Below are 14,840 nucleotides of genomic sequence, written 5' to 3' on the forward strand. Positions count from 1 at the left end.
CCCTATCTGCCCTCTCATCCCTTACACTTTATCTGCCCCTCTCTCATCTAACCCCTATCTGCCCCTCTCATCTTAATACGCTATCCGCTTCTCTCTCATCTAACTCTTATCCGTCCCTTTCTCATCTAACCCTTATCTGCTCCTCTCTCATCTAACCCCTATCTGCCCGTCTCTCATCTAACCCTTATCCGCCCCTCTCATCTAACCCTTATCCGCCCCTCTCTCATATAATCCCTATCCACCCCTCTCTCATCTCATCCCCTATCCACCCCTCTCTCATCTTACACCCTAGCTGCCCCTCTTTCATTTAACACTCTATCCGCCCTACTCTCGCTACACTCTTCCATCCGCCCTATTTTTCATACACTCCTCTATCAACCCCTAGAGTCCGGACCTGTACTATAGGCATGTCTATTGTCCCTTGACCCCATTCACCTCATTTTCTCTCATTTTAGATACTCTCTTCTCTCTCTAAGTCATGACCCTTTTTGTTCATTTCATTTTATTTTCATCTTTATTTCATTGTTTTCTTCAATCACTCTCTTACTCATTGCTTCTTTCACTCTTGAGCACTCGATTCGGGGTCGTCCTGAGATAATGCCCTAGGGTTCTAACTCTAGAATTACTACTCTAACCATCAGCTCGTACAGTGTAGTCGATTCATAAGAGACACTGATTCTCTTATACTCGATCACTCGGGTTGGGGTTAGCCTGAGTCAGTTTTCTTTAGAGTTTTAACTCTTTCACTACTCTAACCACAGAGTCACACAGTGTTTGGGTTGTGAGAGACTTTCATCTCTCTCTCTCTCTCTCTCTCTCTTTCTCTCTTACTTTCTTTTATCCCTTGATCACTTTTAGGGGTTTTTTGGGTTAGTGAAATAGTTATAGGCTCAGTCATGTAACTCCACTTTTTAAATCCTCCGGGTACCAAGGCTTCAAGCCTGGTGCTTTCTTTAATCTCTGGTAATACCTCTTAAGAGAGGTTATGCCAGGAGGCTACCCAATTTTATTTGGGTCAACCTTTGACTTCTTTTTACTTTGTTTTCTTCGTCTTCATTTTCTTCTCACTTCTAAAATAAGTTCTCATCAAGTTCTTATTCTTAGTCTCTTCTTTATCTTATCTCTTACTTATTTCTCCTCCTACTCTACCCCCAAAACTAGAGCCATTTACCCATAAGAAGCACACCAAAGAGAAGTAAATTATATTTGGATTTCATTAGTAGCTTTTCAGTGAGAGTTGAGGTGAAGTGTCGAGTTTAGAGAGGGGGCCAATTTCAAACCGCACTGTTGGACAGCTGGAAGGCTTTCATTCACTGGTCTAAGAGGGAAATAGCCCAGGCTTATCCCACGAACACAAACTGCGGTGAGGTAGGTGCTTGAGTCCATCTCTTTATTGTTTTAAATCCTCTTATAGTTGGACATACCTATCCGCACGTAACACAAGGGTCGTACACACACTTGTGAGGTCAGGTGGTTGTTCAAGAAGGGGTCAATCGAACCTGGGTCCTCGAGGGAGCCCAAGCGAGGTAGTTCCAGGCCTGACCAGCAATGGCTACATTCTACTTTACACATATGGCCATCCACCGTCTGTTTGTAAGACGGACATTGGAGATGAACCATGCATGGCATGGCATTCATCCCTTAGAACAGGTCACCATTCATGACAAGAATGGATAGTGGATGGCCTGCCTGTTGATATTGTAGCATACCCATTGTGTAAACAGTATTACTTCCCCAAATTTGATAGAATGTCCCTTTGTTGGAATGAGTAAGGAAGACCACACCTCTCCATTTTTTTGTTCTAAAAGCTTCAGTTTCTAATTTTTATTGATATTTCCTAACAACTGAATTTCTTAGATTCGAAACTCCTCCCTCAAATTCTGCTGCAGACTGAGGTTTTGATAAGTTGGTTAGTCTATAAAGCATGGACCTCAATCACTGCATGGATTATGCCTCTGCCCTAATTTTAAGGCCCTTACAAAGACAAAAAAAAAAAAAAAAAAAGAAAGAAAGAAAGAAAGAAAGAAAAAAAAAGTATCTTAGCTTGTGCGTCAAATGTGAGGTCCATATGCCAAATGATGACAAAGGGGAAAAAAGAAAAGAAAAAATGGTGATATTATCTATATATATATATATATATATGTGGTAAGGTTTGTATAAGATGCCAACCTTATATATATATATATATATATATATATATATATATATATATATATATATATATATATATATATATATATATCATAGTTTCGGTGCTACAAAGCCTTGCGATGATATGAAAATCTATTGTTACCCCCAATTATGAAATTTAAAGTTCAAGAAATCTATAAACACTTGAAAATCTTGAAAATGGTGAGGTTAGTATAAGGTGCCAACCTTATACTTTGAAGTAAGGTCACCTAAAAACTATGCCAAAAATGTACTTTCGGTGCTACAAAGCCTTGCGATGATATGAAAATCTATTGTTACCCCCAATTATGAAATTTAAAGTTCAAGAAATAGTGACGATCAAGTAAATCTATCAACACTTGAAAATCTTGAAAATGGACGGTCCAGATAATGTGTTGAACGATGAATTATTTTTAAAACTAGAAATGTCCATTTTTTTTCATGTCAATGAATCTTGAGTTGAAATGATTGATTTGAGGTTTTTCCAGCATTGGAACATGTTTATCTAGTGGGTACTTAACGTGCACCTTACCTGTACAGTATCAGGTTGAGACCTTATATAAACTTTTTCCATATATATATGGGGAGTGTTATATATATGGGGAGTGATTGTGTCACCGTATCTTTGTATATAATGAAATGGCATTTCCTGAAAATTATGTTTGTTGCATTTGTATAACGCTAAAAATTACACATATCCTCTTTTCATTCCATTAGTTGATCCAAAATAAAATAAAATAAAATTTAATTTTCTTGCCAACAATAAATCTAGACAATTCAGCTTGTGAATTTTAAAATCTAGATTTTTAAGAACTCAAAATCATTTTTTCTTTTTAAATATTATTCATCATCTAATGGTAATAAAGCCAATCTTAAAAAAGTTTGAAAGGTAGAAAGTCAATCTTGGGGTTAGATCTAAGCACAAAACGATTGTATTAAAAATCCTTCTGAGCACTATTTTATTGTATTACTATATAAGTGTTGCATAAAATCACTTTATTATATATAGGGTGCGGTTTGTATAGGGTTGAGGTTCTAAACAATCAAAGTAAAGCGCACAATATTGAGAAATATGATTTCAATACTAGAAATCTTTGTGATAGCTTTAAAATATATTTTTATTTTTAATTCTAAAATTTAAAACTTCAAAAAGAGTGTAGATCTAGCAGATCTACGAAAGCTCGAAAATCTTGAAAATTGATGGTCCAAAATTATGTTACAAGGTGCACTATTTCCAAAACTAGAAATCCATTTTTTTCTTATGTCCATGTATCTTGATCTCGAGATAATCAATTTGAAGATATTTGGGGATCAAAACAACCTCTTCTAGTAAATTTTTTGGGGTGGCTCTAATTTGATTATGTAGAGCCTTAGTGGAAAAAGTTAATTGTGAAACGAAGCACCGGCCCCAGGGCTGGACAGTTCGGGCCTTGCGGTCCTCGGGCAGTCTGGCCCAGACCGTTGGCAGCCCTAAATGCAATGGAACGAAGTGAAACTTTCTTGAGTATTTGAAAGTGTGTCCTTGCAGTGTTCTTTCAGCAACTCTATGTATTCTTGAAGCTATCTTCAAGGACCCCTATCCACATCGCATGGTAACCATTGGGGTAGGGGAGAGAGAGAGAGTTGAACTCATTGTATTGTTAAAACTCCTGCAAAAAACAAGAGGGAGACACTTGAATATGTTCTGATATTGATAAACTTCTTACATGCCACACTCGATTTTTTTGGTACACCAGCCCTGATGTATCTTGAAGGTATCTTTGCCAGATGCCCGATTGCATCTTCGAAATCTAAGTAGATATTGTTGAATATCTTGAAGACAAGGACAACATCTTGTGCCTCCGAGTCCGATTCAAGCATAACGATACGTTTATATTTGTACATGTTCGAGCTTAATACTCCTCTCTTGTGCTCAATGCTTTGTAGTTGTTGCTTTATGTAACTAAGTTGTCATTGAGTAGTTCTATTCTGCATTAAACATTCTTACTGTGGCTATCAATTTTCATTGCCACAAAAATGGTAGTATGGTTAACAATACATTTTTAGCTTTCTAAGACACTAAAATCAAGAATTTCAAGGGGAGATAGACTAAAAGTGAAGTATAAATCAAGCTAAACATTTTTACATTTTTATCTTGTTTCATCAACATTCTTCTAATTCACTTTATAAAACTATCTCAAAAATTTTCTGCAAATATTCCCAAACGACTTCGAATATTTCATTGTTTCTCCTTTTCCCCAACCTTCTTTATGAGCGTGTCTTGCCCTTGTATCTCACTTCGCCTCCCACATTTGTTTCTTATCCTGGTAACTATGCAATGTTGTATCCGTGGTCTATCTAGTGGTCTCTCCCTTGTTCACATGATCAATCTTCCCACACCATTTGGCTAATAAATTCTTTCTTTAGGTAAGTCTAAATTCAATCTTTTTCCACACACTAATTGCCATATATACCATATTTATTTAAATTTTATATATAATCCCTTTTCTTTATTTTAATTTTTGTAGGAGATATTGAATTTTACAGTCAATACTTCTAGAATCAAGCGCACCATAGTTCACATCACCAGGCTAAACTTAATCCTTTGATATTTGCATTCAGTGTTTTAAAAAAACGGATGGGTGGGGTAAATCGTCCAACCACCAATCCTTTGTCCGATTACCAATTGCCAATCTGGATCGATCTGGATTGGTGACCCCGGTAAATGTTAAAAAAAATTTTAAAAAAAAAAACTAAAAAGTTAGTTTATATTGATTATTGAATATAACGTCATCTTCATGCAAAAGGTAGTGAGGAGCTGACCAGTGCGCGCACATGGTTTTAATATAATAACTATCAAACATATAGCTTAAAACATCGATTTAGCCTAAGAACATGTTCGTTTTTTGAAGATTCTGATCCGGATTGGCGATTTTTTAAATATCTTATTGACATAGCAGGCAAGGATCATGAAGACACTAAATATTCCTTTGTGAGTTGAGATAAAAGAGTCCGTTGACTAGGCCGTGGAGTCTTCTTCCATGTCCTACCAATGTGCCCTAGGGACCACATTCTACATGCAAAAAATCGATTCTTTGCCAGATTCTTTTCCTACGTGAAAGTGGGACTGCCAATATTATCCCATCACTGTTATGCATGACAACGGGAAGAATGGCAAAAAGAAGTAGCTACACACGGGACCATGCACATCAATTGGTCTCCATTGACCTGCCCACTGATTTAGTGGTGGGGTAGAGCGTCCCTGTAGATGAACATGGTGGACTAGCACCCAAAATAATTAGTGTTTAAAAAAAAAAAAAAAATCATTCTCATGGATTTACCTTCAATCCTCATAGCTATATTAGACAATTACTTTTATTCTTATATAAGCCGTCATTTAGTGTGACGATAAAAAGACTCCGGTAGCAAACACAAAAGCGCGGGATCGAGTCTTCATAGCAGGCTCTTGTGCTGAAGACCATTTTAAGATCAATGGGCCAAAGCTCATTGGTTGGACCTTAGTGAGGTTCGTTGTCATGAGTCTGATTCATACCACAATAAAGTGGGTTGCGAGTCGAGACAAAGGCAAAAAAATTGGCAGCTTCAGTGTCTTCTATGTCCAACCAATATGAAGACTTGTGATTCTTTTCTTGACTTTTCCACAAAAAAAAAATGAGAGTTTGAGATGCTCATCAATTAGTGTTGATGAATAGGAAGAATTTAAAAAGAAAACAGAAAAAAATGTGAGCAACGTTAGGAAGTGCACATCAATTGTTTATCATTGACTAGACCACCTATCTGATAGTGGGTAGGGTGCATATGCACCGGAGGGTTAGCTCCCCGCCGGATCAATGATACGAGCCTATGTATTCAGCCGAAGAGGTCAAAGCCTTCAAGTTCTACACGGCTTTGATTCCGAGGCTAGAGCATTGCAATCTAGGGCGAGCAACGTGTTAAGTGTAAACCAATTTTTATTTTGTGGAATAATCAAAGTTCAATTTGGGTTGAATATTAGAAAAGGGACGTGTTTATCAATTGAAAAAGTATACAATTAGACTATTTATCCTTAGTATAAGGTGGTCACAATTAATCTTGACCGTTGGATGTGAAATTAGATGGATGCATTTACTCTATTGATCAAGCTCAAACTTCAAAAGAAATTTTATCGAATTTTGTATTGGGTGGTTGTAAGTAATTACATGTAATGGATTATTTATCTGAGTTGGTGGTATCTTTCCAACACATCTATAGGGAGGCTAATGGCGTTGCTGATGAGTTGGCTAAGACGGGGGGTGTATTTGGACGCATTAGTTGTATCTTCTGTTTTAATTTGATAAAATGTACTTTTCCTCTTTCATTATCAATAAAAGTTGGAAACTCTTGTCAAAAAAAAAAAGGAGAGAAAGTTGTGGGTTTCTAGTCTTTTCTTGAAGCGGAGAGTAGGAAAAGAGTGGTCTTTATATTGAAAAACTTTCTAGTATAATGTTTATGGAACAAATGAGAGAGTGAGGTTGCATATGCAGATACAAGAAGCATGCGACGCACACACGCTTGCGTGGATGCAAGGGCACTTGAGGCACACTTTATACTTCATATATTCACATCGACGTATCGACCTTGACTCGATCGCACATCAGACGTTGTGTGGGCGTCGCAAGTGCAACATTCCTAGCGTTGGATTTTGCGCGGTAGTTATGGCAATCCGTGATTGTTGGACCTGTAGTTATAGTAATTTATAACCATTGGATGGTGATTGTTGGGTTCCAACAGTAGCATTGCATTGTGAACAGTCACTACTCCCATTTCACTTCTTTATAAATTGGGGTCCGATTTTCCCATTCCTACACCCTAATTCTCCACATAATTTTCTCTTCGTATACTTTTTCTTTCTACAATTTCATACGAGTTTTCTCTCTCTAGTATTTAAGCTCACTTTCTTTCTAAAAATCAAGGCAACTCTACTTGTTATTTCAGTGCATTAAATAGGTAAGATTATTTCAAACCTTCTGTTTTCATATATCCCGAAGACTAATTTGGACCGTCTACCTTTTTATGCACTTATTTATATTGGTAAAAGGACAAACCACAGTCGACAGGCAATGCCTTTAGAGTGATTAAAAAAAGGTCTCCCATCCAACTTTATATTTAATTAAATCCTCCAACCAAATAGCATTGATAGCACCCCCATATTTCATATTTTAGTTGTATATTGTGGCTTTTATTCTAAATAAAAATAAAAAATAAAAAATAAGAGGGTAAAGCCTATATTCCCATTGAATTAAAAAAAATAAATAAATAAATTATATATATATATATATATATATATATATATATATAACCCCGTTTCACCCCAAGATTTCTACAAACGTTATCACTGTTATGAATGGGAAGAATGGAAAAGACAAGTCCGCAACACCAGGGACAATGCACAATCGGTCTCCATTGACCAGTGTGCACTGATATAATGGTGCATTGAGATTTTTTTTATAAAAACATGGTGGGGTGCATTGGTTTAAAAAATGTGTTGGTGCTAATGATCGGGCATCCCAAAAGCTCATCCGAATTTGGAATTGTGAATTGGCGATTCGGATCGAGAATCGGCCAAATCTATTTGATTCAGTCTTAAAAAAACCAAAAAAATTATTAAAATTTATAATAAATATGGGTTTTGTTAGGCTACACCATTTGTGGTGTAGACCCTTAAAGTGCTCAATATTTTTAGACATTTAGATATCCTTATCCTATAGTAATTTTTGTCTCTGGGTATTTCAAGTAATTAGAAATAAAAGCATTTATTAATAATAATGGATAATGACATCACCAATATGGTGTGTGACATCACCAACAAGATGCAATAATTGTTTTAAACTACTAATAGAATGCCACTATTTTTTTTTTATAAAAATATTCATTCTAGCCTTCCAAATGATCAAAAAAGTCCATACTTGAAAAATTTTGTATTACAATTCAAGAGTATTGAAGTGTCAAAAAATATTGAGCACAAGGGTCTACACCACCAAGTGGTATAGCCTAACAAAACCCTATAAATATTGTTTTTTAGGAAGAGTAGTGATTCTATGAAATAATAAATGGGAGTACTACATTAAGAACTTTTATTTTTTTTGCATCAGTATGCGAATATTGAGATGTTCTTTCCCTATATGAACTACTGTTAACCATTAAATTTGCAACACACAGAAAGAGAAGCATATAATTATTATGGATGAAGTATATCATCATACATGGACTACAATAAAGCATACAATTGGATCATAGATTATAACTAGAAGAAAAATAGAAAAAAAAAAAATTCTTATATTGAGAGATACAAGAACATACAAAGATTTGATGTATCAATCAAAATTTAATTACGTATCAAGATTCAAGAAGATACATTTCAGTGCATAAAAAAAATTGACGATTAAATTAAAAAATACGAGTTTTTATTGCATGATAAAAATATATTTGATGCACGATAAAAATACATCCATGACATAGAACTGAACCATTTGCTTACAATTACAAGAAAATAGGAAAAAAATATATTCTTATACTGAAAGAAATAAGAACATACATACATTTGATGCATTAAGGAAATTTAATTATGATTATAATTACAAGAAAATAAAAAAAATCTGTTATTATACTGAGAGAAATAAGTACATACATGAATTTGATGTATCAAGGAAAATTAGTTTTGTACCTAGATTCTCAAGAAAATTCATACATAGAGCATTTTCGACAAGGAAATCTATTTTTACATAGAGCATTATCAACAAGGAAATTCATACAAAAAAAAAAAACAAACGATAACTTATGATACTAATAAATATATTCATTGAAATAATGAGGATCGTAATAAATACCTCAATTTGATCTGATTCCACTTATATTGATCGAAATTTAGGGTACTTTCGGTTCGCATGAATCAATCACGATTTCTTCAAACATTAATGAACAAAACATTGTTAATAAAAAGTAAATAACTCATACAATAATTTGAAGAACATCATGAACTTCAAAAACCCTCCAATATCATCTAAACTGGTGCCCAATTTGGGCTAAAATCAACACTTCAACGGATCAAAAATTTCAGAAAATGTCGCCGAAGCTCAATTTCTTCAAAAATCGAGCAAAATAGGTATTTATACACAAAAATATAACTGCAATACTCTGAATAACACTTTAAACTTCAAAACCCTTATGATTTTGATCACAAAAACTAGTTATTTCGCATAAAATTAATCAAATGGCAGAAATTATTCTTCATGAATCAATCATGATTCTTCATAAATTGATGAATAAAAATTATTTAATAATGAAAATAACTTACACAATGACTTGAAGAACATCATGAGCACCCTCAGATATCACGTAATATGGTGCCCAATTTCATCAAAAATCATCACTTTGGTGGATCACACTAAGAAACGTTACCGGAGCTCGATTTCTTAAAAACTCATGCAAAATAATTCATAAATCAGAAAAAATATGACTATAATCCTGTTAATAACACTTTGAATTTTAAAAACCCTCTAATTTTAATCCAAAAAACTCTCTAATTTACTTGTAATTCATCAAATGATGGAAATTTTTAGACCTCAGACTTTTTTTTCAAAACTGTGAATTCAACCCACTGTTTTATAACGTTTTGATGTATTATTGCTCACAATAATGCTCTGCAAAACCTTTCATGGTTCAATAATACAACAAAAAGTAAAAATCACGTGATTTTTTCACTGCTCATGCAAATAATCGGTGAGAATTGGTAATTTTTTCATCGGACTTGGATGAATCCCATTTTTATGCGTAATCTGGAACATCCTTGGTGATTCTGAATCCAGATCGCTTGATTTCGAATCAGATCGCCGATTTTTTGAATCTTGGTGGGGTGGACTGGCAACTAAATAATATGTGTAAAAAACAAAAAAATTAGCCCATAGATGTCTTGATATCCATATTAGAGATTTACCTACTTTTTTTAGGCAGTTATAAAAATAGGTACACTCAAAGTTGTAGTGAAGCAAGTGGTGCCTGCTTATCTACATTAGGTAATATGATTGAATCTCGTAACTTTTAAAAAAAGGGTCGGGTCGTGGTGGTATCATCTCTATACCTAGTCACCACATTGTGATTTCTATTCCTATCATTAACATTACCCTTCACTAACACCTTATAAGAAATTCTAGCTCCTAATCTACTTAAAAAACAGATAGAGGCTTTTCTTCCCCACTGAATTATACAAAAAAAAAAAAAACAAGTGGTCCTAGTGACCAGTAATGGTATTCTAGTTTTCCTCTATATAGCATAACACAACCCATGGAATGCATGGTACTCTAGTTTTTACTCCATAGGGCATAACAACACCCATGGAACGCACAAACACTCTCTCGAATTTAGCATATCGATGAGAGTCAAGTTTCGTGCTAAAAGTTTGGGGTGGACCATGGCCAGCAAGCTGGACAATAACAATATGTTGGCAAACCGAATTGTAAATCGATTTTGTTTCTGAAAATGGAGGGAAAAAATTCAGATAGCCAAAAATTAGGGAAAAACATGAATATTTTAGTTTTAGCTAAAAAAAAATGGAGTGAAAAAATCAAATATATAAATATGTCAAACGATAACATTATGATTTGCAGTTATTGTATGGATGCATTGAAGCTATTAAACAATAGTATTATGTCCCCATCTAGTATCATTAGGGTAATAGTTGATAGTTTTTGTTATAAATTTCAAAACATACAACAACAGTGCTTATTTTGTTATCATGACAGAAAATATATAATTGATTTATTAGGACCAAATAATGAAACAAGAAAAGCAATACTAAACATGAGAACCACATTAGCAAATAGCAAGAGTTGTAAACCAAGGTATAGGAATATTGTTAGAGGAGAAAAAAATAGAAAAAACAATCATAATAGGATAGCAAATAGCTTGTAAACCAAGGTATAGGAATATTGTTAGAGGAGAAAAAAATAGAAAAAACAATCATAATAGGATTGCAGTTAACTAAAACACCAAAACCAAAATATGTAAAACAATGGTCCATTCAACATACATGATGTATACACCAATGAAATACCAAAAAATTTGAAATGTTGAAATTATTCAAACTTTGAATGTACAAAGAAAGCAAACAAAATTCTTAAGCAATCTAGATATTTGAATCTCACCCAATGTGAAAAACCACGACTCGGGGATGGGACTCGGCCCATGGCCATGCCGAGTAAGTCTGGCTGAGTCGGGCCTAGTCCTACCAAGAGAAAAAGTATTAAAAAATAAAAAATTCAAAAAATAGAAAATATGTTTAAAGTAAAATTTAACAAAACACATCTAAATAAGATTAAAAAAAGTAGTGAAATTCTTTTTAAAACGTTAATATGCAATAGGGGGTATTTTAGAAATAATCCATAAAAAAGAGAAAATATAAAAATAAATATTCATGGCCAAAACACTTCCTAATTTGGTATATATATATATATATATATATATATACACAAATAAATTTCTTTATTTTTTTTAATCTTTTAAGATAAACTCTGGGATATTTGGACTCACCAGGGTGACGAGTCTGAGTCTGAGTCTGCTACGGGGGGCGAGTCTGAGTTGGCTCGCTCTAGTTTTTCCATGCTGGTTATTAGTCAATCTCTTTCTTGCTCTTTTAATGAGGCTCTGAGTTTAGAGAAAAATAAGATTTTTATTGGACACTCTTCCTCTTACCTTACTTGAAACACAATTGTTTGTCATAGATTATCTTTTCTGAAATATGTTCCTCGTAATGTTTTTAATACATTTCTTTTGAGGGAACATGTTGATGAAATTTTTTCATGGATTTTTTTGTTAAATCAAGATTCCTAATGAAATCTTATTTTTAATGTGCTTATCTCTAAACCAAGTTTCGAAGATATAACATCAATGAAGAGAATAAAAGTTTCAATAAAGTTACGGTAAAGAAGTACATTTGAAATGCAATTTTTTGAGAAAAGATCAATTACGGATATATATCGGTTCTATTAAAGAAACGTAATTTTTTGAATCTTTTAAAAACCTTCTAGTTATTCATGAGTTTCTAGAAAAAATAGATTTTTTTGAAAAAATCAAGTTTTAATCAAGGGGAAAGTTTATATAGAGCCGAGGCTCTAAATAATCAGATTAGAGCCTACCTCAAACATTACACCAAAAGAGGTGGTTTTGATGCTCAAATATATTAAAATTTATCATTTCAACATCAAGATGCATGGACATAAGAAAAAAATGGATTTAAAGTTTTGAAAATAGTACATCTTGTAGCGCATTTTGGACCATCAATATTCAAGATTTTCAAGTTTTCATAGATACGCTCGATCCATACTATTTTTGAAGCTTTGAATTTTATAACTAAAGATAAAAAAAATATTTTATGACTATTACAAAGATTTCCATTATTGAACCACATTTTCAACACTATTTAAAGGTGCGCTTTACTTTGATTGTTAGAGCCACCTTTAATGAAAGACTTGCAATTGTGTGGACATGGTGCAGCTCTCAGTTTTCAACCACACAAAGTTGAAACTCCAACAACAAAGCACTCTTCCTTCCTACATTATTTGCCTGGTCCACAATTTCATTTCCTACAAATTTTCCTTAAGACTCTCAATAATCATGTATCAAAGTTTTTATGAGAACTGCATTTATTTCCTTTCAAAGTTCGTAGGCTGGAGATTCCATTTAGTGAAGTGATTGCCATGTGACATGACCCACACGACACGGTGTCGGTTTTGAGTCAAGAGAGGACAAAATACTGTCTAGGCCTTGGGGTCTTCTATAATGTTGACTTATGTTATATTTGGCACTTACAAGAATTGCCATTTCCATTTTATTTTTCATTACAAGCACAATGATATTCTACTCTTTCCCACTTGAAATGGAAGGTTTGTTATGATTGTCAATTGGTATTGATGATTATGAAGAATTATAAAACAAATGTGAGAAACGTTGGACGGTGCACATCACTTATTTAGCATGGACTAACTAATAGTGGGAAATGTGCATTTGTAAATTTGGGGTAGCGGCCTCCAAACATTGATAAAATGAAAATTTTATCAAAAGGAAAAAGTTTATATAAGGTCACAACTTTATGCGGAGTTAATAAGCACCTCAAAAATCTATTAGAAAAGATTGTTGAGAAACTCTCTAATTGATTATATCCATATTGAGATGTATGAATATGTAAAAAAATAAAGATTTCAAGTTCCAAAAATTGTGCATCTTGCAACATATTATCTAGAGCATCTATTTTTAAGATTTCCATATGTTTATAGACTTACTTGATTTGAACCATTTTCGGAGTTTAAAGATTCAAATTAGAGGTGAAAATGGATTATAAGGCCATCCTAAGAATTTTTGACACCCAAATTATATCTTATGATAAAATTTAGAGGTGCAACTTAGTTGGATTGTTTAATATCACAACCACATAAAAATTACACCCTTATTTAAATATGTACGCGAGATGAACTATTTAAAATTTTACTCATCTTTTCTGATTAAATTTCAAAATATCCATAAAAAAGACACGTGATCATAAGTTAAAATAATTGCGGATGGGTAAAGTGTTGAATAGTGATATGTTTCCCTGAATAAAAAAAAACTCGTGTCAATAAAGAAGAGGAATATGCCATCAAGTTTTACATACAAACTAAAGGGAAGTGAATAATCGAATATGAAAGCACTTGCTTGGGGTTGATTTGAGTGTCTTCTACTGAATCACAGCAGCGAACTTTGATTTCTTCTGTTGTATTGTGGCATTTTTTGGTAAAACTTGAAAAGCAAATACTACCCCAAATAATGTAACACACATCAAATTGGCCCTTATGTGTGAAACTGATGCAGATCAAAATTTGGATGATGCAGATCAAAATTTGAATGCAATAAATTTTTTAATTTTATTTTTGTCAATTTTATATTTTTAGAGATTGGTTAGAATTTTTATTTTTATTAATTTTTAGAAAGAGAATTTAATAGGATTTTTAGGCTAGTTCGATAAAGTCCATTTATTTTAGGCAACTGCGTTTTTTTAAAAAATATAAGTCTTTTCTTTTTTTATTCGTTCTTGTGCATAGTTTTTTTAGAAACATAGGAGGTTGCCGATTTTAGCTTTAAAGATGCATATCACTTTATTAGTTGAGGAATACAAGGGTTATTTTTATCTTTACGTGAAGAGCTAGTAGTTAACGTGAAGAGGTAGTAGTTAGCTTTTGTTTAGGGATAAAGTTTATTTTATTATAGTATTAGCTTATTAGATGAGAAAGACAATATCGTTTTAGAAAGTTTTGGAAAGGACCGATATAAAAGGGTTACACGTACAATGTAATTGGAGAATTGAATTTTATGAATGAAAAAAAGTTGATTTTTTAGATCGTGTAGAGTGAGAGAGAGTCTTTTATGGGTGTTTTTTTTTTCTCTTTTGTTTATAGGTCTGTGTTGAAATACTCGTGTCTGCACGTTTTACTCTTTCTTTTTGTGACTTTCTTCACGATTTTTATTTCTCTCTTTTAAACATGGTTAATTTGCTGAGTGGTATTCACATGTAAATTTTATACTGTGTCATAAACTTGCAAAGCTGAGAAAGAAACCCTCTCTCCAATATGGAGCTCACCATGAGAAATAAATTTATGCTTCCTCAGTACATTGTTAATTTACTCCCT

The 14,840-nt window shown here is 33.4% G+C and overlaps 1 long non-coding RNA gene across 1 annotated transcript; it reads left to right on the forward strand.

Annotated features, from left to right (window-relative positions):
• Positions 1 to 3: 3 nt before the first annotated feature.
• LOC148779596 (uncharacterized) lies at positions 4 to 4,133 on the forward strand. The gene is made up of 2 exons (XR_016046548.1): positions 4 to 1,368; positions 3,906 to 4,133. It is a non-coding gene; the product is annotated as an uncharacterized LOC148779596 (long non-coding RNA).
• Positions 4,134 to 14,840: the final 10,707 nt, after the last annotated feature.

The sequence above is a fragment of the Amborella trichopoda genome, chromosome 12 (assembly GCF_054954075.1).
Source record: "Amborella trichopoda isolate Santa Cruz 75 chromosome 12, AtrichopodaSantaCruz75HAP2 v2.0, whole genome shotgun sequence".
NCBI lineage: Eukaryota > Viridiplantae > Streptophyta > Magnoliopsida > Amborellales > Amborellaceae > Amborella > Amborella trichopoda.